Here is a 26,132-nt window from a genome sequence, read left to right on the forward strand (position 1 = left end):
TTTTGTTAAAGTCAAGGTATAATTATGAATGGGAAGGTGGAGTTACAGATGTTGTAGTAAGTATGTTGGTGGCCAGGTATGCACTAAAAAGCTGCCCTGGAAAGGGTTCTCCTTCCCTCATATGTAGAAGTTGTAGTGATAACTGTGTCTCTCCACACTAAGCTAATTCTGTACTAGGTATGCACTATGGCCAGGATTTAGTCTTAGGTAATAGAGACTGAAAACTGTTACTTAATTGAACTGTTAAGTACTATATATAAACACTTCATTGCATAGATCATGCCCAGCCGTCTTGTATACTTGAAATCACCAGACTAAAATATTGTATGTTCTCTTCTGGGACACTCTTGTTGTTTGTATGCCATTAGCATGATCTCAAACAATATATTGCCTTCATCTTTGAAGTTTCAGTTAGCTCCTGTGGTGATAGCAGCAGCAAAGTGGTTTTAATAAGCTTTGGGAAAATGTAATGTAGACATGATTTCTCTACAGTTCTTCTTGGCCATATGCAACAATGGGATGCAGCAAGAATAACTGTCTGAAATATATTATCTCATTTGATTTCTTCCATTTCATGTTTAGGGTTTTTTGAGGGATAGCTGGCCAAGGCTGATTTTAATTTTCTCTTCCATTTCTGTGGACTTTAGTTCAAGATGTCTTTTAGCAAGCTGGACAACTAGATTTTAATGAGTAGGACTTTCTATAATATACAAAGTGCTATGACAAACTTAGATGTATTTCTCAGGCAGCACGTCTTTGAAGATACACCACTATCCATGTAATGTCTATTTAATCACAACTTCTCAAGTAGTACAGTGTATGCACATGGATTCTAATTCTATTCTCCTTGATATGTATGTAAATCATGGAGTCATAGAGCTGAAGGCAAGAATTATCACAAGACCCAGAACACTAAACACAACTCAGCCACCCTGTGGTGGGGCATTTGCCCCACACTGGCAGAAAGGGGTTAAAAGCAGCCCTAGGGAGGCTGCACAGGAAGCAGCCAATCAGGGCTGGGCTAGCCCTTATAAGAAGGGCTGCAGAATAGAGCAGGGTCAGCCACTCTCTGGGGCTTGAGAAGGGAGGAGGACTAGCTGCCTTGCAGGCAGAGGGCAGCAAGCACCGTCAAAAGAGCAGTGCTGCAAGCAGAGACCCAAAGAGCTAAAGGCAGCTCCTGGCAGGCTGCAGGAATCTGCACACTGAGGACCTGATGCAAGGGCAAAGAGGGTGCTGGAGCCACTGACAGGAGTGTCAGGACAGTGGACTGCAGGTCCTCCCAGAAGCAGGGGAACACAGAGTGTGGCATAACTGGAGGGAAGTGTCATGGAAGAGAAGCTGTGGTCCTGGGAGTGATGAGGTCCAGGAACAGAGGTGACAGCGGGCAAGACACTGCCAGAAGAGGGTGCAAAGCTAATTCCCAGGACAACCAGCAGGAGGCACCGCAGTGGTGAGTTGTACCCCATCACACACCCCTAGAACAAGTCAACAGCAAGGGTTATACCACAATATTTGAAGTTACATTTGGCGTTACATAGATGTTAAACGAGAGATGAATCGGGCATATTATTTAAAACTGAAGACTTTCCAAACGTTAAGGACTCAGAAATAGTTCTGTTTTAATAGAAAGTTATTTTCAGGAAGGTTTCCTCTTGTGTGTAAGAATCCTACTCCTATAGAATGTGTTTATACAGATATTACAAGTTATATGAATAACCATAGGCTGATTATATGGAGCTGCCAGGATGCTAAAATAAAAATGCAAAATCATGATTTCTCTGAAGGTGTCCCATTTGGGTGGGTAACTGAGACATTGTTTATGGAGCTTTCAGTATGTTGATATCCATTTCTATGTCTCCATTTCATCTGGCCTGATTTGTGCAGCCAAACAATTTATCCCATTCCTATATGAGACTGGGGTGAGCTTGGTTGGGACCTAGCTGTCTGATGTTCAGCCTAGAGGAAACTGAGGTCAGTCTTACAGAAGGAGAAGCCACCAGAACACTAACAGACTAAACTGATATTCTTGATGGCTTGCAAAGTAGAGGTTTTCACCTGTTCGCTGCTCCTGCTTGAGCGAATATAGTCCCCTGATTTAAGAGAGGTGGCTGTTGACAGTATGGTCTCTGCTTCCATTCTTGGTGCATTGGAGCTTTGATTTGTTGAGCTCCCAGGCAATCTGCAAGTCTCATCTGTTTTCCTCAGGTTCTTCTGGGAGGGGGAGGTATTGAAGGACTTGGTATGGTTGAAAGAAGGGCATTGTTTTTTTGCGGTTTTTTTTAATGTTTATGAAGAAATCTTTAAGGATTATTGTGTAAGGCTTGTCTATGTAATTAGTAGGTCGTGGAGCAGCTCTGGGCTATTTGTATTAAGGATATCTGTCCCTGATTATAACTTGTAATTATCTGTACAGATGCCATTAGAAATCTACTATGTAGTTGTGGAATAGGAGTCTCATCCTGCTCCCACTGAAAACAATAGCAAATGTATCGTTGACTTCAGTGGGCAAGATCAAGCTCTAATCTCTAAATGGTGATACAGTGAAACAGAATCATCACTGCAGTTCACAAGAACATGCATGCACAATTGTAAAAAAGCTTTATTTTACTGCTTCTTTTAGTACAGTAACTTAGTGTTTTTTATTACTTTCAATTAATACCTTAAAATGTAATAGCTTCTTAGACACATGCTAATTGTTAGTTTTAAAAATTGTGGTGTTCATCTGCCTAATAAACCCAAGTGCCTGCTAAAGCTGTCAGTTATGTTCCTGTAAACAGTAACAAATATAAACAGCTTCAGACAATCTTATTCATTTAGCAGGTGTGATTAAAAAGTGTAAGTAACATAGACATTTATAAAAAGAACAGAAGGACTTGTGGCACCTTAGAGACTAACAAATTTATTTGAGCATAAGCTTTCATGGGCTACAGCCCACTTCATCGGATGCATAGAATGGAACATACAGTAAGAAGATATATAGATATATATACAGAGAATCATGAAAAGGTGGGAGTTGCCATACAAACTGTAAGAGGCTAATAATTAAGATGAGCTATTATCAGCAGGATAAAAAAACTTTTGTAGTGATAATCAAGATGGCCCATTTAGACAGTCGACAAGAAGGTGTGAGGATTCTTAACATGGGGAAATAGGTTCAATATGTGTAATGACACAGCCACTCCCAGTCTCTATTCAAACCCAAGTTAATGGTATCTAGTTTGCATATTAATTCAAGCTCAGCAGTTTCTCACTGGAGTCTGGTTTTGAAGCTTTTCTGTTGCAAAATTGCCACCTTTAAGTCTATTACTGAGTGGCCAGAGAGGTTGAAGTGTTCTCCTACCGGTTTTTGAATGTTGTGATTCCTGATGTCAGCTTTGTGTCCATTTATTCTTTTGTGTAGAGACTGTCCCGTTTGGCTAATGTACATGGCAGAGGAGCATTGCTGGCACATGATGGCATATATCACATTGGTAGATGTGCAGGTGAATGAGCCTCTAATGGCATGGCTAATGTGATTAGGTCCTATGATGTCACTTGAATAAATATGTGGACACAGTTGGCAATGAGCTTTGTTGCAAGGATAGGTTCCTGGGTTAGTGTTTTTGTTGTGTGGTCTCTGGAGAGAATTTGTTTCAGGTTGGGGGGCTGTCTGTTTACAGTGAAGGCCTTTTTGCATTTGCTAGAAAGCTACAAAAAAGACTTAGAATCATAGAATATCAGGTTTGGAAGGGACCTCAGGAGGTCATCTAGTCCAACCCCCTGCTCAAAGCAGGACCAATCCCCAAATAAATCATCCCAGCCAGGGCTTTGTCAAGCCTGCCCTTAAAAATATCTAAGGAAGGAGATTCCACCACTTCCTGAGGTAACGCATTCCAGTGCTTCACCACCCTCCTCGTGAAAAAGTTTTTCCTAATATCCAACCTAAACCTCCCCCACTGCAACTTGAGACCATTGCTTCTTGTTCTGTCATCTGGTACCACTGAGAACAGTCTAGAGCCATCCTCTTTGGAACCCCCTTTCAGGTAGTTGAAAGCAACTATCAAATCCCCCCTCATTCTTCTCTTCTGCAGACTAAATAATCCCAGTTCCCTCAGCCTCTCCTCATAAGTCCTGTGTTCCAGTCCCCTAATCATTTTTGTTGCCCTCCACTGGACTCTTTCCAATTTTTCCACATCCTTCTTGTAGTGTGGGGCCCAAAACTGGACACAGTACTCCAGATGAGGCCTCACCAATGTCGAATAGAGGGGAATGATCACATCTCTAGATCTGCTGGCAATGCCCCTATGTATACATCCCAAAATGCCATTGGCCTTCTTGGCAACAAGGGTACACTGTTGACTCATATCCAGCTTCTCATACACTGTAACCCCTAGGTCCTTTTCTGCAGAACTGCTGCCGAGCCAGACTGCTAGTCTGTAGCAGTGCATGGGATTCTTCTGTTCTAAGTGCAGGACTCTGCACTTGTCCTTGTTGAACCTCATCAGATTTCTTTTGGACCAATCCTCTAATTTGTCTAGGTCCCTCTGTATCCTATCCCTACCCTCCAGCATATCTACCTCTCTTCCCAGTTTAGTGTCATAACTTTATCATAACTAGCCATTTTCATACATTCCTAATTTTCCAGAACGTTCATATATATTTGGTTTGATAGGTTGCAGAGTAACAGCCGGGTTAGTCTGTATTCGCAAAAAGAAAAGGAGTACTTGTGGCACCTTAGAGACTAACCAATTTATTTGAGCATAAGCTTTCGTGAGCTACAGCTCACTTCATCGGATGCATACTGTGGAAAGTATAGAAGATCTTTTTATACACACAAAGCATGAAAAAATGGGTATTTACCACTACAAAAGGTTTTCTCTCCCCCCACCCTACTCTCCTGCTGGTAATAGCTTATCTAAAGTGATCACTCTCCTTACAATGTGTATGATAATCAAGGTGAGCCATTTCCAGCACAAATCCAGGGTTTAACAAGAACATCTGAGGGGGAGGGGGGTAGGAAAAAACAAGGGGAAATAGGTTACCTTGCATAATGACTTAGCCACTCCCAGTCTCTATTCAAGCCTAAGTTAATTGTATCTAATTTGCAAATGAATTCCAATTCAACAGTCTCTCGCTGGAGTCTGGTTCTGAAGTTTTTTTGTTATAATATCGCAACTGTCATGTCTGTAATCGCATGACCAGAGAGACTGAAGTGTTCTCCGACTGGTTTATGAATGTTATAATTCTTTTATTCTTTTATGTAGAGACTGTCCAGTTTGACCAATGTACATGGCAGAGGGGCATTGCTGGCACATGATGGCATATATCACTTTGGTGGATGTGCAGGTGAACGAGCCTCTGATAGTGTGGCCGATGTTATTAGGCCCTGTGATGGTGTCCCCTGAATAGATATGTGGGCACAGTTGGCAATGGGCTTTGTTGCAAGGATAGGTTCCTGGGTTAGTGGTTCTGTTGTGTGGTATGTGGTTGCTGGTGAGTATTTGCTTCAGGTTGGGGGGCTGTCTGTAGGCAAGGACTGGCCTATCTCCCAAGATTTGTGAGAGTGTTGGGTCATCCTTCAGGATAGGTTGTAGATCCTTAATAATGCGTTGGAGGGGTTTTAGTTGGGGGCTGAAGGTGATGGTGAGTGGCGTTCTGTTATTTTCTTTGTTAGGCCTGTCCTGTAGTAGGTGACTTCTGGGAACTCCTCTGGCTCTATCAATCTGTTTCTTCACTTCCGCAGGTGGGCACTGTAGTTGTAAGAATGCTTGATAGAGATCTTGTAGGTGTTTGTCTCTGTCTGAGGGGTTGGAGCAAATGCGGTTGTATTGCAGAGCTTGGCAGTAGACAATGGATCGTTTGGTGTGGTCAGGGTGAAAGCTGGAGGCATGTAGGTAGGAATAGCAGTCAGTAGGTTTCCGGTATAGGGTGGTGTTTATGTGACCATCGCTTATTAGCACCGTAGTGTCCAGGAAGTGGATCTCTTGTGTGGACTGGACCAGGCTGAGGTTGATGGTGGGATGGAAATTGTCGAAATCATGGTGGAATTCCTCAAGGGCTTCTTTTCCATGGGTCCAGATGATGAAGATGTCATCAATATAGCGCAAGTAGAGTAGGGGCGTTAGGGGACGAGAACTGAGGAAGCGTTGTTCTAAGTCAGCCATAAAAATGTTGGCATACTGTGGGGCCATGTGGGTACCCATAATAGTGCCACTGATTTGAAGGTATACATTGTCCCCAAATGTAAAATAGTTATGGGTAAGGACAAAGTCACAAAGTTCAGCCACCAGGTTAGCCGTGACATTATCGGGGATAGTGTTCTCGATGGCTTGTAGTCCATCTTTGTGTGGAATGTTGGTGTAGAGGGCTTCTACATTCATACTGGCCAGGATGGTGTTATCAGGAAGATCACCGATGGATTGTAGTTTCCTCAGGAAGTCAGTGGTGTCTTGAAGGTAGCTGGGAGTGCTGGTAGCATAGGGCCTGAGGAGGGAGTCTACATAGCCAGACAATCCTGCTGTCAGGGTGCCAATGCCTGAGATGATGGGGCGCCCAGGATTTCCAGGTTTATGGATCTTGGGTAGTAGATAGAATATTCCAGGTCGGGGTTCCAGGGGTGTGTCTGTGCGGATTTGATCTTGTGCTTTTTCAGGGAGTTTCTTGAGCAAATGCTGTAGTTTCTTTTGGTAACTCTCAGTGGGATCAGAGGGTAATGGCTTGTAGAAAGTGGTGTTGGAGAGCTGCCGAGCAGCCTCTTGTTCATATTCTGACCTATTCATGATGACAACAGCACCTCCTTTGTCAGCCTTTTTGATTATGATGTTAGAGTTGTTTCTGAGGCTGTGGATGGCATTGTGTTCTGCACGGCTGAGGTTGTGGGGCAAGTGATGCTGCTTTTCCACAATTTCAGCCCGTGCACGTCGGCGGAAGCACTCTATGTAGAAGACCAGTCTGCTGTCTCGACCTTCAGGAGGAGTCCACCTAGAATCCTTCTTTTTGTAGTGTTGGTAGGGAGGTCTCTGTGGATTAGTATGTTGTTCAGAGGTGTGTTGGAGATATTCCTTGAGTCGGAGACGTTGAAAATAGGATTCTAGGTCAGCACAGAACTGTATCATGTTCGTGGGGGTGGAGGGGCAGAAGGAGAGGCCCTGAGATAGGACAGCTGCTTCTGCTGGGCTAAGAATATAGTTGGATAGGTTAACAAAAAGTTTTTCCATCTCCGGTCAATGCCCAAGGAAGATTGCTTTAAAAATGTTTGGACATTTTGAGCAAAATTCCTCAACTATTTTTGATTTATCTGAAAGAATCTATATTCTAATCTCATTAATTCATTGCAAATGACTGACTGACAATTTTTGCAAATTGTCAAGTAAACAAACAAAGATAATACACTGTAAAATGTACCACACTTCATTAATTTATTTTGACAACTGTAATTTGCTTCTGATTATTTATGATCATACCTCACAGCATCCATGTAAAGGTACTGTAGGATAATGTGTAAAACTAATGAAGCCTTAGAAATGGGATATGTCACTACTCCTTTGAAGTTAAATCTTTGCTGAGTGACAGCCAGCCTTTTATGCAGATTAAGTGTGTGGACCAATGGAATGTTTATCCTCCCTCCACTGTATATACTTTTCCCACTGGAAACACAATTAGATCAAAACAGATAAAGTTTGAAATATGAAAATTAAGATGTGCAGCACCCTTCCTGAGAGACAGTGCCTTGTTTTGAAGGGAAACATTAAAAAATAAATAGGTATAAGCAATTGAAAAGCAAATGAAAATTGAAAAGCATGCTCAGTGAACATAGAATTTGTTTTTTACATCAGTCTGTACCTTGTCCCTGCCTAGCCTCACAGGCACAGGAATTGCTGTTTGTGGACAGCTGCTGGGACACTTTGCATAAGGGGGACTCGAAGTGACTCAGTGAAACACATGTAGCAAAATTCTCCTCCATCAAAATCCACCCACAAACAAACAAACCCATGCCTCAGCAGTTGGGTTAATCAGGAGAGAATATCAGGCACGGGGGAGGGGGGGGGAAGACACAGATCCCATAATCTGAAGGACTCCTTGCAATGTTTTCTGTATTCATAAAGTGTAATCCACACCCCATTTTAAGGAGGTCAAACTCCCTTTCATTTCAGTGCAGCCAGGATTTTTAAGGACAGAAGGAATAACTATGATTTAGTCTGATCTTCTGCATAATGCATTCTTCAAGTGATAGGATTTCATTATTATGTAAACAATTCTTTCTATACAGATGCACTACTTGTTAATCCAGTGTGGCCATAACATTTTCAAACAAACAAAAATAACAGCTGCAGTCAAGGTTATAGTCCATCTAAAATGGTATGACCGTCACATCCTAATTGGGCCCATTTAAATGATAGTAGTATTACGTAGAAGCAATATATTTTCATTTTAAAATCAAATGTTATTGATTTTATTTTATTGACATTTACACGACGTATCCAGATATTTCCTAGTACCCTCATATTTGAATGGTTAGTGAGGGTAGCATTGTATGTTTTCCCTTTTATTCATTTGTATAAAGAACATGAAGTGCAAAAAGCTAAATTATTTCAGCATTAAGTTTGTGCATTTTAAATTATTCAAAGTTGAGTTTCTAGTAGCAAAATCCAATAGAATAACTCTGATGCACTGGAGAGACAAGATGAATATCTTTTCATATCTTTTGTTTTATTTGAATAACTCCGCGTAAATGCAAAAGCATGTCTCTGTCACCAACAGAAGTTTGTCCAATAAAAGATGCTATCCCACCCACCTTCTCTCTCTAGTATCCTGGGTCCAAAATGGCTACATTGTACGTTTGTAGAATTTTTCTAGTTAAATATGTAGCTCAGCATTTTATCTGCAATCAAACTTATGCCATAACACATTTCAAATATACCATGTGGTTCAGCTAGTCTTTTTGTTGAAACTTTAATATTTTTAGCTGTATACATTAGTGCTGCATTAATATTTTTGCATTCACTTTTATATAATCTTAATATTTTAAAATTATTTCTCTGGGCTGGTTTGACTCTCATCAAAATGACTATTTAATCATTGCTGTTTAGTTCATTATTTTCATATCGCTGTGACGTCTCCTTAAGTATGTAGACACTGGTCAGATGTTCACTCTTCTAATGCATATCTGTGTAATATTAGAAACATTAATTTCAAGATAGAACAATAATATTTAATTTCAATTTTCTGCTCTGTAAGCACAAGACTGAATCTAAAGTTCCTGCATCACTATAGCTAATTCCTGTTATATGTAAGCAGCTCTATTGCTCCATCACAGGGCAGTAGTGCACGCACACGCACACCCACATCCCTTCTTATTTATTGTCTCTTCTGCTCATATGTTTCAAACCAGGAAGGCCCCAGAGCTAGGCTGTCAGACAGGCTTCCAGGTGCATCTTACAGGCGCTAAGAGTGAGAGTGCTCACCTACATCAAGCCCAATTTTGATATTCTGCTGGGTGACCTTGGGCAAGTCACTTCTCTCTGAGACTCAGCTTCCCCATCTGTAAAATGGGGATAATGACACTGACCTCCTTTGTGAAGTGCTTTGAGATCTACCAAGGAAAAGTGCTAAATGAGAGCTGGGTATTATGATTATTATTTATTTTATTTTGCGGGACAAAAAAAGTCACACGGGAAACTTAAAATGATGAGGAATTTATTCCTCTGTGTAAATATCTCTATATAACCTTACTTTCATTATACCTCTACTTCTGATATTTATATGTTTCAACACTAAACAGGAAGGGTGGAATGTAGAAAATTTTGGGACTAAAATGAGTGTTGCTGGAAATCAGCAACATTTTCAGAGCTCTGTTTGCTCTACCTAATTGTGTGTTTAAGGATGCAGAGAAATGAAGTGACAATGAAATGAAATCTCTAGCAGAACTCTTGAACATATAGTACAAATATCCAAGACCAATATTTCTAACAGTTAGTCTTCCTATCCCATATATTGGATATTATAATAAATGTATTGTAAAAGAAGAAACTGTTAAGAGTGATCTCAGTAATTCCTACTGTAGGAAGATCAATCTACTAAAAGGAAAGAATCCAAGAAAAGTGGGATTGAGGTATTGTGCTATTAGCTCATTATCCAGCGGCCTCAATCTGGTATTGCACAGCAAGAAATAATTGACCCTCTTTCTATTTGGAGGCCAGTATCAGGTCCAAATGGAGCAATATTGAGGGTCATAACCAAAGTAAGGAAAGAGTATGTGTGATGATAAAATGTAGTATTTGCATAACAGTTTATGTACTCAAAATGGTGTACTGTAATTAAATGCTGAATTCTTAAAACATCCCTGTGATCTACAGTAACTATGTCAATATGCTTATACCGAAGACGACCAAAGAAGATAGTGAGCTAGGAGGAGAACTCCAGGGAGAGTTCTGTGTTCAGTCTAGTAGGTCATGCTTCTTCCAGTGTATGTTATGAGGCAGTGCAGTAGGGATTGTTGGCTGTGAGGTGGCCATGTTTAGCTGTCTATCCCTCATCATATGAGGCAGTTGGGAGAGGATTTGTGGTGAATTTTCTTGAAAGAAGCAAGAAAACTGTAGTAAGATGACCTGGGCTTCTGTCATCAGTTTCACATCACATGTTACTAGAGCCCTACAATTATGCCCAGAAGGACCATGCAGCCTTCTCCCTCCCTTCCTTACTGAAGAGGTTGAACCGCTCACCTGCATTTGTGCTCAGAGGTGGTTCTAATAATATGCAGAATATGTGAACTGCCCTGGACCAGCTCTGCATTTGATATAGGTAACACTATTAAGCCTTCCACCTACACTGAAACAAGCTCTGTTCCCCTGCTGTGTGAATTATTGCCAAAGGCTGGCAAGGCAATGGGCTCTGTGATAAAGAATGCCATAAGACACTCTTCTTCAGGTTATACAAGTCCATCTCTCCTCCAGCTCAGGATACAGGTGTAAGAAAGCCACCACTGATGGCTTCTCTCTCCCCATGGATAGGAGAGGCCTCCCCCTGCCCTTCTCTCCCACAGTGTGGGAGAGGCTGAAGAAAAGGCTACCTATGATGACAAGGAAGCAGGGGCTTTTAAAAAAGCCCACCTCTTAGCTGTACTCTTCTCCTTTCCTCACAAGAAGGACTTAAACAGAGAAAGAGACCTCTCATATGGAGGGGTGAGCAAGAGATCTCCCTGCCGGTTCTCCTTTCCTCATAGATGACAGAGGGTGGAGAGTGGATTTCAGACAGGGTAGAGGAATGAGAAATTGGAGCTACAGCAGCAGAACCCATGTTATGAGGGGGTGGGTGGGGGTGTTTTCTAGTGTTGGGTCTCTAGGTGCTTCATGGGAGCTGCGGGAAGCAGCCAGGCCACCGCTTTCTGCAGCTTCCATTGGCCGGGAATGGCAAACAGCAGCCACTGGGAGCTGCGAGCGGCCATACCTACGGATGCTCAGGTAAACAAAGCGTCTCGCGGCCCGCCAGGGGCTTATGCTGAACAAGCCACAAACCAAGTTTGGGAACCCCTGCTGCTAGTTCAAAATCTCCAAGGGAAAGAATCCCAGGGACCTCTGTTTCTATTTGTTGTTTTTCCCCATCAATTCACAGCTGGGGTAAATCACCAGTGCTCCATTTAAATCAGTTACACCAGCTAGAACTCTGGCCTGGTTTTTCCATCTTAGTCAAGTCTAAAGTGTGTGTGTGTGTGTGAGAGATAGAGTGAATGGGGGTGGAGCACCAGGAATACATACCTGGTTTTCCCTCCAGTTCTACTGGATATTATTACACAGGGACACACTTTTCTTCTTGGCTGGCAAAAGAACCTGAGTTTTGACTAGTGTAGATAAGAAAATTTTCAGAAGCACCTAAGTCCCAGTTTCAACAAAGTCTTAGGAGCTGAAGCCCCTTTCACTTTCAATAAGAGTTAGGGCTTGTCTATATTTACAGAGCTACAGCTGCACCACTGGAGTGCTTACTGAAGATGGTATAGGTACTCCACCTCCCCAAGAGGTGGTAGCTATATTGACAGGAGAAGCCCTCCTGTCAATATAAGTGCTGTCTACACCATGGATTAGGTAGATATAACTGTGTCGCTCAGGGGTGTGGATTTTCCTCACCCCTAGTGACATAGTTATACTGATGTAAGTTTGTACTGTAGACCAGAGCTTAGGCTTCTAAATGGCTATGCCCCTTTTGAAAATGGGATGTAGGTGCTGAAGTGACTTAAGTACTTTGGAAAATTTTACAAGAGATAAACATCTGGATCGCTGTGTGTTTATATTAATCTGACCTTTTTAATGCTTGCCCATCATTGGGTTTGATCAAGTATTTTATTTATGGAATTATGTCACTTTAACAATCACATTTGCCCAACCCCATTCCCTGCAAAAATGGATAATTGAAAAAATATTTAGCATTTACTGTTGTGATACTATAGCTTCTTCACTAGCTCTGTCCTCTTCAGTGTGAGCTTGAACATGATGGCAAAACTAGTTCATCTAGAGAATGGCAGGGAAACTCAGGCTTTTTTCATTTCCGGGCCCCAACGGACTAAGTCATTTGTTGAGTGGAGTTTTCTCTTGTGTTCTGACTATTAGTTTTACTCAAATATTATCATTGTTTGAATCTGCACTGAGGGAAACATGCTATCTACACTAGCAGAGGAATAATGCAGTGTTGGCAGATAAACTAATCTCATTAGCGGTGCACCTCATATTTCACGGATTTTTTTTAATAGCAAAACAATGCACTCAATCTCAAGTAATCAAGCTCAGTAAAAGTAGATTAGTTAGATCCAAGACAAAGTTCAAAATTATAACTACTTTAGGGAATGTCTGTTCAGAAAATGATGCTCTGTTTCAGCATTTGTAACCATGAGAGATTGGAATAAAAGAGTTTGAATAAAGGTTGGACTTAACTTGTCTCTTAGTTCAGTACGAATTTAAACTTCAGAAAAACATTCTACTATCTCAAATTGGAATCCTGTTCTAAAAGACTGCACCACATTGGGATTAGAAAAATGGATAGGAAGGATTAGTGGTACAGCAAGATAGTGACATTACCTTCATTTCTGGAGATACGGTTTTATGAGCCATATCAACCGTAATTTTGATAGTTGCTCTTGGGAAGTTATGTATATCTTAAAATCATTACAACTGCAATCAGGCACAAATTTTAACAATAAGGGAGTGTGCCAGGGAGTACTTGGCCCTTTGCAGTCCCCTGCTGGAGGCCTCATGACCCTACTACACCCTACATCAGGAGAGCAGCAGCAAATGTGGGTTCTCCAGGTCTTTCTAGAGGCTGCATAAGAAGCAATCAATCAGATCCCAGTAGACTTAGTGAAAAGGAGCTGCTGGGGCTTTATAGGTCAGTTCCTGGCTGGGATCTGAGTGATGAAGAAGGATGCTCTGTTCTGGCCACAGGAGCCTGAGAGATAACTACAAGTTGAGTTCTGGCTGCATTTTGCTTTCTGCAAGGAGACAGTGGGCATGAGAACTGTAACCCTAAGGTAACAGGTAGAAGGAAAGGAACCGGGTGGGAAGAAGCTCAGGGAAAACAGTAGCAGCTAATTGAAGGAGTTAAAGGGAGCAGTGTGTCACTTCTGTTCATAGACACCTGGGTTGGAACCCAGAGTAGTGGGTGGGCCTGGGTCTCCCCAACAGTCAGTGCTGGAGTGGCTTAAGCCCTGCAAAGGGGACACAGCTAGTTTAAAACCCAAGAAAAGGGATAAGATTTAAAAGGGCCCAGAGACAGGGCTGAAGTCCTGGTGAGGGTGCACCGACCATTCCAGTAGGACTCTATAGTAAGCCCTGAGACCGGGATATGTTTCCTTTAGAAGCCTGAACAAAGGGCTGAATTTAATGGAACCCAAGAGGGGCTGAAGAGAGAAGGTGCCCTCAAGAGTAGGGGGCTGAGTTCATGTTGAGCCAGGGACTGGAAAACTGTTTTGGATTTGAATACCCCAGAAGGGATTGTTCATCCATTTTACACTATATGACTTGGCCAGAGGACTGAGCCACAGAAGACCTACCTAGTAAGGTCAACAACCTATAGGGGGCACCAGGAGCTGAAGAAATTGCAGCACCAAACCCATGCAACAGGAGTCACTGATGAGAGATGAGTGTCCCCCACCACAGGGAGATTGTTCCAGTTGTTAATCTACCAAGGGTGGATTCTCAAACCTTTGCTGTCTTCAGATCAAGACTGGGTGCCTTTCTGGAGGATATGCTTCAGCCAAACACAAGTTAATGGTTTCAATGCAGGGGTAATTGTGAAATTTAAGGGCCTATGATTTACAGGTCAGACGAGATAACATAATGGTCCCTTCTAGCTTTAAACTGTATGAATCAGGCACCAGTAAAGCGAAACTGTAAATAGGTTATCCTTCATTTTTATTATTTGCTAGGTACTCTACAGACAATAAATATGCATATAAGCCCAATCCAGCAAAGCACTTAACCTGTTCTTAACTTTTAGCTTGTGCAAGTGCTTTGAATAGGGATGGATTTCAGTACATCCTCAGGCTAACCTGTGCTTAAGTGCTTTGCTGAACTGGGGTCACCGTTTACACATCCCTTTATGACTTTTACTTATGTTAAGTAACAACCCTGAACCATAATTGTACCAGTGATTTCTGGGACATATTACTCCTAGGGAAATTGTGTGCCAAAAAATAAAAAAAATCTGCACACAATATTCTAAAATTCTGCATATTTTATTTGTCAAAATAACATTATATAATCACGTCAGTTTCAATTATTTATGGTAATTTATTTCAAAATACCTATCAGCAACTATGTAACAGTACAGACACACACACAAATTCCTCCAGGAGTAGAGAGTTAAGGAAACCGCTATTACAACCTGTGATGGTGCCCCCCATAAGGCTTTATGGAAATATGCTTATGAATGTATATATGACATATGCCATGTAACATCTCTGTAAAGGTTATGAACGACTGAATCTATTAATCCTATTTGTATGCATGTATCATTTTTGTATTCAAAGTTATGAATATTGGCTGTGTACTAGCTTGATTTCTAAATAACCTTAGTGTAGAGCATTTGGTCAATTCCTTGAGAAAGGAATGTGCAAATTAGGTACCCAATCAAGAAACACTTAAAGGGCAATGGATCTTGGAATGCTCCAATACACATAAGAAGTCTACTTGAGGACGTTCAAGGAAGCATGTGAACTATGGCTGCTACCCGTAAGTTCTGCGTCATACATGGACATGTGACTCCAGAACTCCATCTTGGAGCTGGACTTTTCATAGGAGAGAGGAGGAGGGTCTCCACCCACAAGGGAAACTCTATTTAAGCCCATGGGAGACCCCTCCATTTTGTCTTCAGCTGGCTAAGGAGATAGCCTCTCCACTCCAAGGATACCTGAAAGAAACTGGAACAAAGGACAATAACTACAGGGGGTGTGAGTGACTGATGGACCCAGACTAGAAGGAGACTAGTCTGTAAAAGGAAACTTACTGGGTGAAGTTTTTATCTGTATTCAGTTTTCTTAGATATAGACGTGCATGTTCTATTTTATTTTGCTTGGTAATTCACTTTGTTTTGTCTGTTACTTCGAACCACTTAAATCCTGCTTTCTGTATTTAATAAAATCACTTTTTACTTATTAATTAACCCAGAGTATGTATTAATACCGTGGGGGGAGGAGCAAACAGCTGTGTTTCTCTCTATCAGTGTTATAGAGGGTGAACAATTTATGAGTTTATCCTGTATAAGCTTTATACAGGGTAAAATGGATTTATTTGGGGTTTGGACCCCATTGGGAGTTGGGCATCTGAGTGTTAAAGACAGGAACACTTCTTAAGCTGCTTTCAGTTAAGCCTGCAGCTTTGGGGCACATGGTTCAGACCCTGGGTCTGTGTTGGAGCAGACTGGCGTGTCTGGCTCAGCAAGACAGGGTGCTGGAGTCCCAAGCTGGCAGGGAAAACAGGGGCAGAAGTAGTCTTGGCACATCAGTTGGCAGCCCCAAGTGGGTTTCTGTGATCTAACCTGTCACACAACCCAGTTCCTGTTTCTCTGCCTCCATTTCCACCCCTCCCCCAGCCCAGACACTCACATGCACCGCCTCCCCACCAGAGCCCAGCTGCATGCCCACCCCCAGTCCAGACACTCACAGCCCCTCCGCACCAGAGCCCAGCTGTGGGCCACTCACACCCCAGACACTCGCACCCCCAGGGATCCAGAGCGTGAAACAGCCTGATGCTGGGGCTTGTGTGGAGATTCCTGCACACCACCTTCAGCACCTGCTGAGAACTGCAACTGCCGGGAACCCTCCAGCTCCCTCCTCCTCCTCCCACAAGCAGTGTCTTCTACTTGCAAGCTGTGTTCTGCCAGATCCAGCAGCCCCAAGTGGTGGCCAGCAGCTCTGCATCCCATTTCTGTGAAGGGAAAGAAAATTCTGCACAAAAACCCATTAATTTCTGCACACATTCTCCATGTGCAGTGGCACAGAATTCTGCTGGGGTAACATATGTACTTTTCAGGCATTCATAGGGCCAAGCTAGTAGAGGGAGTAATGTATTTTGCAGAGGTGTATGAAAAATTCCAAATTCAGAAACCTCAGATTTGTGTCCAATTTCATGTAAACCCTACCATATTTTGCTCAGAACACTTGCTCTGAGTGGTCCATATTTGTTATTCATATTAAAGTGGGGCCTCTGAGTACTCATTGCGATTGGTGCTGCAAAGCTGCCATGTCCTAGAGAGTTTATAATCTAATCTGAAACAAAATGCAACACGAGTGTAACAACAGAAGGGGAAATGGAATGAGGGAGAGATTATGCTATTGCACAACTTAATGGTTTTAAAGAATCCAAAAGCTTTTTCCTAAGATAAACAAATAAATAAAATCAGCTGTCTGAGTGCCACACAATGAGTCATTTGGATGCCTCTCTCTGATGCAGGTAGGCAAGAGAAGGGAAGAGAGGAGCAGGTGCTCACAGCTGCTTAAGGAAGATTGTTTTCATCTGCCCCTATCAACCACTTGCTGCTTCCTGTTTTGGTGTATATAAAACTGTGTTAAAATTATAAGGTATCACTTTAAATGTTCAGGAGGTTTCCTAGTCCTCTTTGCAGGCTAGTGGGCTCTGAAGGGAAGCATGTGATCTGGGTCCAACAGCATTATTAGCATATCCTTCATCTAAACCCAGGATTTTCAAAAATAGGATCCTAAAGTTACGCTCATAAATCCATATTTAGTCACCCAAATGACTAGCCTGATTTTTCAAAAGTGCTAAACACCCACTGAGATCTTAGGAGAGCTACAGGGTGCTCAGCCCTTTTGGCTCATTCTAACTTTATGTGCCTATTTGAAAATCTTGGTCCAAAGCATTTTATGAAGCTAGGTAACTATCCCTGTCTCTATCTCACAGATGGAGGAACCTTAAGTATGGATGTTGAAGGTGAAATCCTGGCTCTATTGAAGTCAATGGCAAAACTCCCATGCACTCGAACAGGGCCAGGATTTTACCCATAGGTCAAGATCATACAGCAAGTTTTTAACAACATAGATTTAGAACATAGAACAAAGAATAGAATCCAGATCTCCTGCCTCCCAATTCTGGGCCAAAGTATTATGTTGTGTTTCAACTGTGCGTTCAAACGTTTTGACGGAGGTGTTGGACTGGCGAAATAATTGTACATTTATTTTTATATAAAAAAAGTACGTAATCTTTGGGAAGTCTGGCTAACTCCTATTTTTAATCTATAATCTCCTTTGAACAAACTAGTTGGATGCTTTAAAAAAATGACTAACTTGGTGATTGAAAAACCTTCTTTGCATCTTCAAAATGAGATTTAGACATCATTTGGTAGATCGGTGCTCCACTGCCCTTCCAAAGTTTGCAATGTATTCCTCAAACTCAAAAGAGCTTATAAAATGAGCTAACAAACAGTATTAGAGAGGCAGGAAATTTTAGTACTAACTCCTACACAACACAGTGTTACTTTTTTTGGGGGGGGGGGAAACTGTATTCATGCTTGGGGGGGTGGAAGGAAATTTTTTTTTATTTATATATTGTGACAGGGCAAGGCCAGATGGCTATAGTAAAGTAATGGGAGACAAATATATTAGCCACAGGCTAAACAAATCCTTGTTACCAGAATAAGCAAATGGCAGCTGCTCCAGGTCAATTAAGACACCTGGGGCTAATTAAGATCTTTCCAGAAGGCAGGGGTGACAGCTAGGTTGATTGGGATACCTGAAGCCAATCAGGGGCTGGCTGAAACTAGTTAAAAGCCTCCCAGTTAGTCAGGTGAGCGGGCATTTCAGGAGCTGTAGGAGGAAGTTGCACCATTGGAGAGACTGAGCAGTACACACCATAACAGGCACAAGGAAGGAGACCCTGAGGTAAGGGTGAAGTGGAACTTGAGGAAGTGGGGGCTGCTGTGGGGAAGTAGCCCAGGGAATTGTACGTGTCCTGTTTCTAAAAATTCAGCTACCATAGCTGATACTATTAAGGTCCCTGGGCTGGAGCCCGGAGTAGAGGGCAGGCCCGGGCTCCCCACTTTGCCCCCTGATGAATCACTGAGACTGGGAGACAACAGAGATGGTGCAAGGGAGGATAGCCTCTCCTTACCTCCCTCGCTGGCTTATGATGAAAATGGCTCAGTAGGCTGTGACCCTTGCCTCTAGAGAGAGAAGGGCTACGTGGAGGGTCTCTAAGGTGCCACAAGTACCCCTTTTCTTTTAGTGAGCCTCTGAGGCTATCAAAATCCATCAGGAAACAAGGGACCCACGGAGACAAGGACAGAGCTTTCTCACTATACATACACACACTCCAGGATTAAAACTGACGAAGGTCTATTCATATAAGGGCAGAGTTTGTAACCCTTATTCATATAGTGTAGCATTTGTTCACACTTGAGTAGGACTACTTGCATGACTAACTTCCATTCAATATGAGTGAGGGCTCCAGAATTTCACCTGTGGTATTTTTAGCTCTCGTATACATGCTGTGATATCATCCTCTTTAAGAGGGTTCATTTCAGTGCTGAGACAAGTAGATAAAGTACGTCTGCATCGCCAAAAGAACTCCAAAATATCTATTTTCAGGCATGCTTTTTGATACAAACAAGAGTAATTGTGATTCTTAGCTGGCCTACTCCCAGCATGTATGCAGGGTGCACAGTTGCAAAAGACAGTAACCTAGAGGGGAAGAAGTTTTGTGGCTTTTCCAGACCAATATCCAAGATACTGAACCTCAAAATGGTCTGTGCAGCTTGTCCTCATTGGAGGTCAACAAGCAAATTCATACTCAGAAGTGAAGGAACAGCAACACCTACCCATAGTAGAAACCTTCTTCCTGGAAGGGCCTGTACAGGAGTGTCAACTGGAAATTAATCACAGATCCCTTTATTCACAGAGCACCTAACACCAGAGGGCCAAAAGTGTAGTCACTTTCAGGGCTGTTGCTTCAGTGAAGGTGTTCAAAGCATCTATAGGACAACTGTATAATTGGTATTCACCTTGTTGTGTCATTAGGTCTGTAACCATGCTTCTCTAAATAAGAGGAGTATCGGTAGATGCTGGCAGCCAATGAACTTCCTGTGATTGGTTAGCTATATTTCACTTTCACAGGGAGTTTGCCATTCCCACCAGTTATAAAACTCTCCCTTCACATTTTTACCTCATTAAACCTATATGCTGCCTCCTTTGAAGGCTATGGGCTCTAGAGAATCTTCCTTTCTGAAGTGTGAAGCCTCAACTTGAGTACGATCAAATAACTTCTTGTAGTAGATATTGAAGCAAAACCAATGCAAGTAACTTTTCACCAAGGATGTCCGTAGAAACTGCACCACTGAATGAAGGAATAAAAATATTGGACTAGATCCTCAGCTGATGTAAACTGGCATGACTCCATTGACTTCAATGGAGGCTCTTGTCTATTGTCTACATGTGTATACACACTCTGTATGGCATATTTAGGTGGTGTGAATAGGGTCAAACCTTGTTTGTTTTCCTCACATGAATAATACCTTTGACTTCAAAGGGAATACTCACTTAAGAAAGGTTTCAGAGTAGCAGCCGGGTTAGTCTGTATGCTCAAAAAGAAAAGCTAGTCTCTAAGGTGCCACAAGTACTCCTTTTCTTTTCACTTAAGAAAGGCATGCAGGGTTGGGCCTACCACTTCATCGTGATTTTCTGTATGCTCATTTAAGTCCTCTAAAACAATTAATAAGTATTTCATTCTATTTAATCCTAGCATGGTACAAGATATCAGGTCAGAAATCTTAAAGAAAAATTTCCACAAATCAGTGTCTTTGTTCTATTAGGCTTATCTATAGTTAATAATCAAAACCCATAGGTAACTGTATGTTTTGATTAATGATACTATTTTGTTCATTCTCTAAAATCAGTCTGTTCCCTTAACACTCTGATTCAGTATCTGATTCAGTTTTCAGTATTTGATCTGTAGAGGAAGTATCAGGGTATGTTTACACTACGAAATTAGGTCAAATTTATAGAAGTCTTTTTTTAGAAATCGGTTTTATATATTCGAGTGTGTGTGTCCCCACAGAAAATGCTCTAAGTGCATTAAGTGCATTAACTCGGCAGAGTGCTTCCACAGTACCGAGGCTAGAGTCGACTTCCGGAGTGTTGCACTGTGGGTAGCTATCCCACAGTTCCCGCAGTCTCCGCTGCCCATTGGAATTCTGGGTTGAGATCCCAATGCCTGATGGGGCTAAAACATTGTCACGGGTGGTTCTGGGTACATATCGTCAGGCCCCCGTTCCCTCCCTCCCTCTGTGAAAGCAAGGGCAGACAATCGTTTCGCGCCTTTTTTCCTGAGTTACCTGTGCAGATGCCATACCATGGCAAGCATGGAGCCCGCTCAGCTCACTGTCACCGTATGTCTCCTGGGTGCTGGCAGACGCGGTACTGCATTGCTACACAGCAGCAGCAACCCATTGCCTTGTGGCAGCAGACGGTGCAATAGGACTGGTAGCCATCATCGTCATGTCCGAGGTGCTCCTGGTCGCCTCTGTGAGGTCGATCAGGAGCGCCTGGGCAGACATGGGCGTAGGGACTAAATTTGGAGTGACTTGATCAGGTCATTCTCTTTAGTCCTGCAGTCAGTCCTATTGAACCATCTTATGGTGAGCAGGCAGGTGATACGGATTGCTAGCTGTCCTATTGCATCATCTTCTGCCGGGCAGGCAAGAGATGAGGATGGCTAGCAGTCCTATTGTACCATCTTCTCCCGAGCAGCCATGAGATGTGGATGGCATGCAGTCCTTCTGCACCGTCTGCTGCCAGCCAAAGATGTAAAAGATACATGGAGTGGATCAAAACAAGAAATAGACCAGATTTGTTTTGTACTCATTTGCAAACCCCCCCTCCCCCGCACCCCATCTAGGGGACTCATTCCTCTAGGTCACACTGCAGTCACTCACAGAGAAGGTGCAGCGAGGTAAATCTAGCCATGTATCAATCAGAGGCCAGACTAACCTCCTTGTTCCAATAAGAACAATAACTTAGGTGCACCATTTCTTATTGGAACCCTCCGTGAAGTCCTGCCTGAAATACTCCTTAATGTAAAGCCACCCCCTTTGTTGATTTTAACTCCCTGTAAGCCAACCCTGTAAGCCGTGTCGTCAGTCGCCCCTCCCTGCGTCAGAGCAATGGCAAACAATCGTGCATCTGAGTTGAGAGTGCTGTCCAGAGCAGTCACAATGGAGCACTCTGGGATAGCTCCCAGAGGCCAATACCATCGAATTGTGTCCACAGCACCCCAAATTCGACCTGGCAAGGCCGATTTAAGCGCTAATCCACTTGTCAGGGGTGGAGTAAGGAAATAGATTTTAAGAGCCCTTTAAGTCGAAATAAAGGGCTTCATCGTGTGGACGGGTGCAGGTTTACATTGATTTAACCCTGCTAAATTCGACCTAAAGTCCTAGTGTAGACCAGGGCTCAGAATCATTCCCAGTTCTTTGGACAAGGGCTGGCAGTCCTACTTCTGGTACAGGTTAGCTACTTGCTTCTTTTATACCTGATGACTTCATATTTGAATTAAGCAAGAAGTTGCTTGACGTGTAATTGTTTCCTCTTGCTGAATAATACAGATTAACTGTTAGATCGTATCGTTTCTAATAACTTTTTGGAATGCCAAATGTTGACACTGATTTTATAATTAAAAAAACTAATTGTAGTCATCTTTAAAAATATTCTTGTTATTAGCTGAGAGGTAACACATTGTGTCTGCTCTGTGTTTACTGATTTCACCTTAATCACCTTGATCGATTGGTCCTTCAGCCCCCGTATAGATTGCGCTGATCACAGCACGTCTTCCATTATTCTTGTATCCTGGCCTTCCTTCTCCATGTGCAGCCATGTCTTTTCACAATAAAATCTTCTCATTTCCTTGGAGGTTGGCCGAGTGGTCATTTCAGTTCCTGTGGGTACCACTTGGCGACAGCTGTAGTCCATCTATCGTCAGTGAGCCTCGCTATGTGCCCGGCCCATCACATTTTACTATGCCTGCTCTCAACGATGGCATCCTGAACTCCACTCTGCTGTCTGATCGCTTCACTGGGGACTTGGTCATGGATTGAAATTCCCAGAATTCTTCTTTCCATTGCCCTCTCTGTGACAGACAGTTGCTGCTCCTCTGTCTTCATCAGTGCCCATGTTTCGCTGCTGTACAACATTACTGGCAACACTGTTGAGTTGAAGAAGCTGGCACGTGTTGTCTTGTTGATTTTTTTTTTCTTGGAGGACATCCTTGATGGAATTGAATGCGCACCAACCTGCTTTCTTTCTTCATGAGAGTTCACCTTCCGGATCATGGTGCATGTTAATTTCTTGGCCCAAATAGAAGAAGTTGAGCACTATGTCTATTTGTTCTCCCTTGATTGTTATTTGGGCTTTTGGCAAGGTGTCAGACCATATAAATTTTGTTTTTGGAGCTGCAAAATCCTACCTCAATGCCTCCAAGTGGTGCATCGGTGACCGTGGCTTGTCTGACAGTGAGAATAGCGGAGTGTATTTTCAGTAGGTTCAACCATACTATTAAGGTGTCAGACTACCAACCCAGGGAGAGGACAGCCATCCTCCTCCTTGAGGTGCTAGCTAACTTGAGGAGGTTAATGCGCCACTGACAGCATAACCAGAGGGTGGATGAAGAAATGGCTAAAACAACACAAATAAATGGGCCCCAACTCCTTGTGCGCTACTCAATCCATTCTATGATGGTGGTGGAGAGCTCAGCTGATGAGAGGCTATTAAGAATCTCGGGGGCCAGAAAAAGGACTGCCCTCTCAGTGTGCACCTATAACTGGAGGACACTGATGAGAGACAATCTGATCAACCATCTAATGGAGGAGAAGGCAAGGACAGGCTGCAACATCCTTGGTCTCTGTGAAACACAACGAAGAAAGGAGATGGAAGTGAAGTTTATTGATTTACATTTATTAAAATGCTCTTTTTGTGGTAAACTTAACTTTTTTATTTGAAGAACGAACCAATCAAATTAGAAAACCCAGTGCTTGCTTTTCGGTGTGGCTAGCAGTAACATGAAAATTGGATTCTCTATCAGTCACATCTGACTTTATCACTCCTGTCACTTTGGATTCTTCCAATAGTAAGTTGACAGCAGCTGGATGATTTCTGCAGTGTCAAACTTTTGTTTTCCTGGCATTTTTGCTTCGTTGTTTTGTGTGGGAAAGACATACAAGATTGGACCCTAAATGAACTAAGGGTTAGACTGTGAGACCCCTAATCATATTGGTAGCATGTTACTCTTCAAATAGTCCCATTGGGCCAAATCCTTAACTGGTGGAAAATGTTATGTTTCTAATGATGTCAAAGGCTCTATGCCCATTTACACCAGCCAAGGATCTGATTCATTGACTTCTGTGGGACTTTATATGGAATGAACTAAAGTAGTACTCATGGCCAGAGCTTCAGTGGCCAGGTCTACCCCTCCCTGTTGGAATATATTTTCTTATCAGGGTTTATTCATGCCTCACAGCGTTTTTGTTTCAGTTTGCAGAAAGTTAGACTGTCTCTTTTTAGTGCAGCTGTCTTTCCAAAAACAAGTCCCCTAATAGTCTGTTAGCAACAACAATCACAACAAATGACTCTTGTAGGCTAAAAACAAGATAGGTACACAACATAACCTTATCATATCACTACCTTTATGCAAGTAAAAAGTTACACTGTCAGCACACTATATGATCAAATATTGGGCAATTCCAAAGCAGAAATTATGTAGGCAGTCTCTAAGGGAGATGCCCCCTCCGCACCCCCACCATGCAGCCCTTTTTACTATTTGAATTGTGCCAGTGCATAGGCATAGATGCTCCATATCTTTTTCAACATTGAATACAAATTGCTCCCTCCCTGAGTGGATGTATATCAGCTTCCATTAGTGCAGAAACTCACTGGTCCCTGGTCTTGTACGGTGTGAGTAAAGCTTTCTTGCAACCCTTCTCTCTGCCCCCTTATGTAGGGGCATTCAGGCCCATAGTTATCTGATGGCCTTCAGATTAGCCTGACTCACCTGTGCTCCTGTACAGTGTAGCTTCTTCCAACAGCAAATCTGTAAGTGCTTAGCGGGGAAAAATTACACTCAAAAGAGAAAAGTGGTTTCTCTCTCTCATTAGAAAGCTGCATTGGTAAATTGGATTCAGGAAATGAAGGTTTAAAGTAAATTAAAATAACCTGAATCCCAATTCAACATCTGCTGCTTTCTCTGAAATTAAAGGGTGGGTATTTTGGAGGGTTGTGGGGTTTTATTTGGCTTTTTTTTTTGTTTGTGTCAAGGTTCCTTCCCCACTCTGAACTCTGGGGTAGAGTTGTGGGGACCCACATGAAAGACCCTCTAAGCTTATTTCTACCAGCTTAGGTTAAAACTTCCCCAAGGCACAAAATCTTTGCCCTTGGACTAGGGTATGCTGCCACCACCAAGTGCTTTAACAAAGAACCAGGGGAAAGGACCACTTGGAGTTCCTCTTCCCCCAGCTATCTCCCCAAGCCCTTATACCCCCTTTCCTCCGGAGCCTTGAGAATAAACAAGTTGAGCACAAACCAGCTTGGGTTTCTTAGGACCCTAAAAACCCAATCAGATTCTTAAAAAAACAGAACTTTATTAGAAGAACAAACAAAAATAAAAGAAACACTCTAAGATTAGAATGGAAGATAATCTCACAGGCAGTCAGATTCAAAACAGAGAATCCCTGTAGGCAAAACCTTAAGTTACAAAAAGACACAAAAACAGGAATACACATTCCCTCCAGCACAGCGAATTTACAAGCCAAAACAAAGAAAACCTAATGCATTTTCTAGCTAGATTACTTACTAACTTTACAGGAGTTGGAGGCTTGCATCCATGATCTGTTCTTGGCAAAGGTATCACACAGACAGACAAAAACCTTTTTTCCCCCCGTCCAGATTTGAAAGTATCTTGTCCCCTTATTGGTCATTTTGGGTCAGGTGCCAGCGAGGTTACCTTAGCTTCTTAACCCTTTACAGGTGAAAGGATTTTGCCTCTGGCCAGGAGGGATTTTATAGCACTGTATACAGAAAGGTGGTTACTCTTCCCTTTATATTTGACTGTTTGTTTGTTTTGTGGGAGTGGTTGAGAGTAGAGGGATTGGGGAAGGTTTTTATGTAATTTTCTATTGCTTTCTGATGTCATTGAAATTTAGCAGATTAGGATGGTAAAGTGGCTAGACACTCTATCACAGCTCCATAAAATAATGGGACACAGCTGCCTATGCTCTGTGAAGGCAAGGCATGGAAAATAATACTATGTGATAAAGCACATTGAGCTGTTTATCATTGTCTAATATTCAGTGTACAGAAATATTCTTCTAATATCTGAAATTAGACAGAAAAGGCAGAAGAAGGTTTATTTCTGAATAGCTATGTGATAACAGTGGCCATCAACTTCTTTAGCATAGAAATTGGTGCTCTTCAATTTGCAATGGGAAACATGGCCAGTCTTTGCCCTTCCAGTACATCCATGAAATCCATAATTTCCATTAATGTTCCCAGATGGGCAAGGCCCAAATGTTTCAGAGGATAATGAATCAGATGCACCAGGATATTCAATGATGACACTGATAACTTGGAGAGATATAAAGTAACATACGAGAGGTGAAACAAATGTTCTGAAAAG

Source organism: Chelonia mydas, chromosome 2 (genome assembly GCF_015237465.2).
Source record: "Chelonia mydas isolate rCheMyd1 chromosome 2, rCheMyd1.pri.v2, whole genome shotgun sequence".
In the NCBI taxonomy this organism is placed as follows: domain Eukaryota; kingdom Metazoa; phylum Chordata; order Testudines; family Cheloniidae; genus Chelonia; species Chelonia mydas.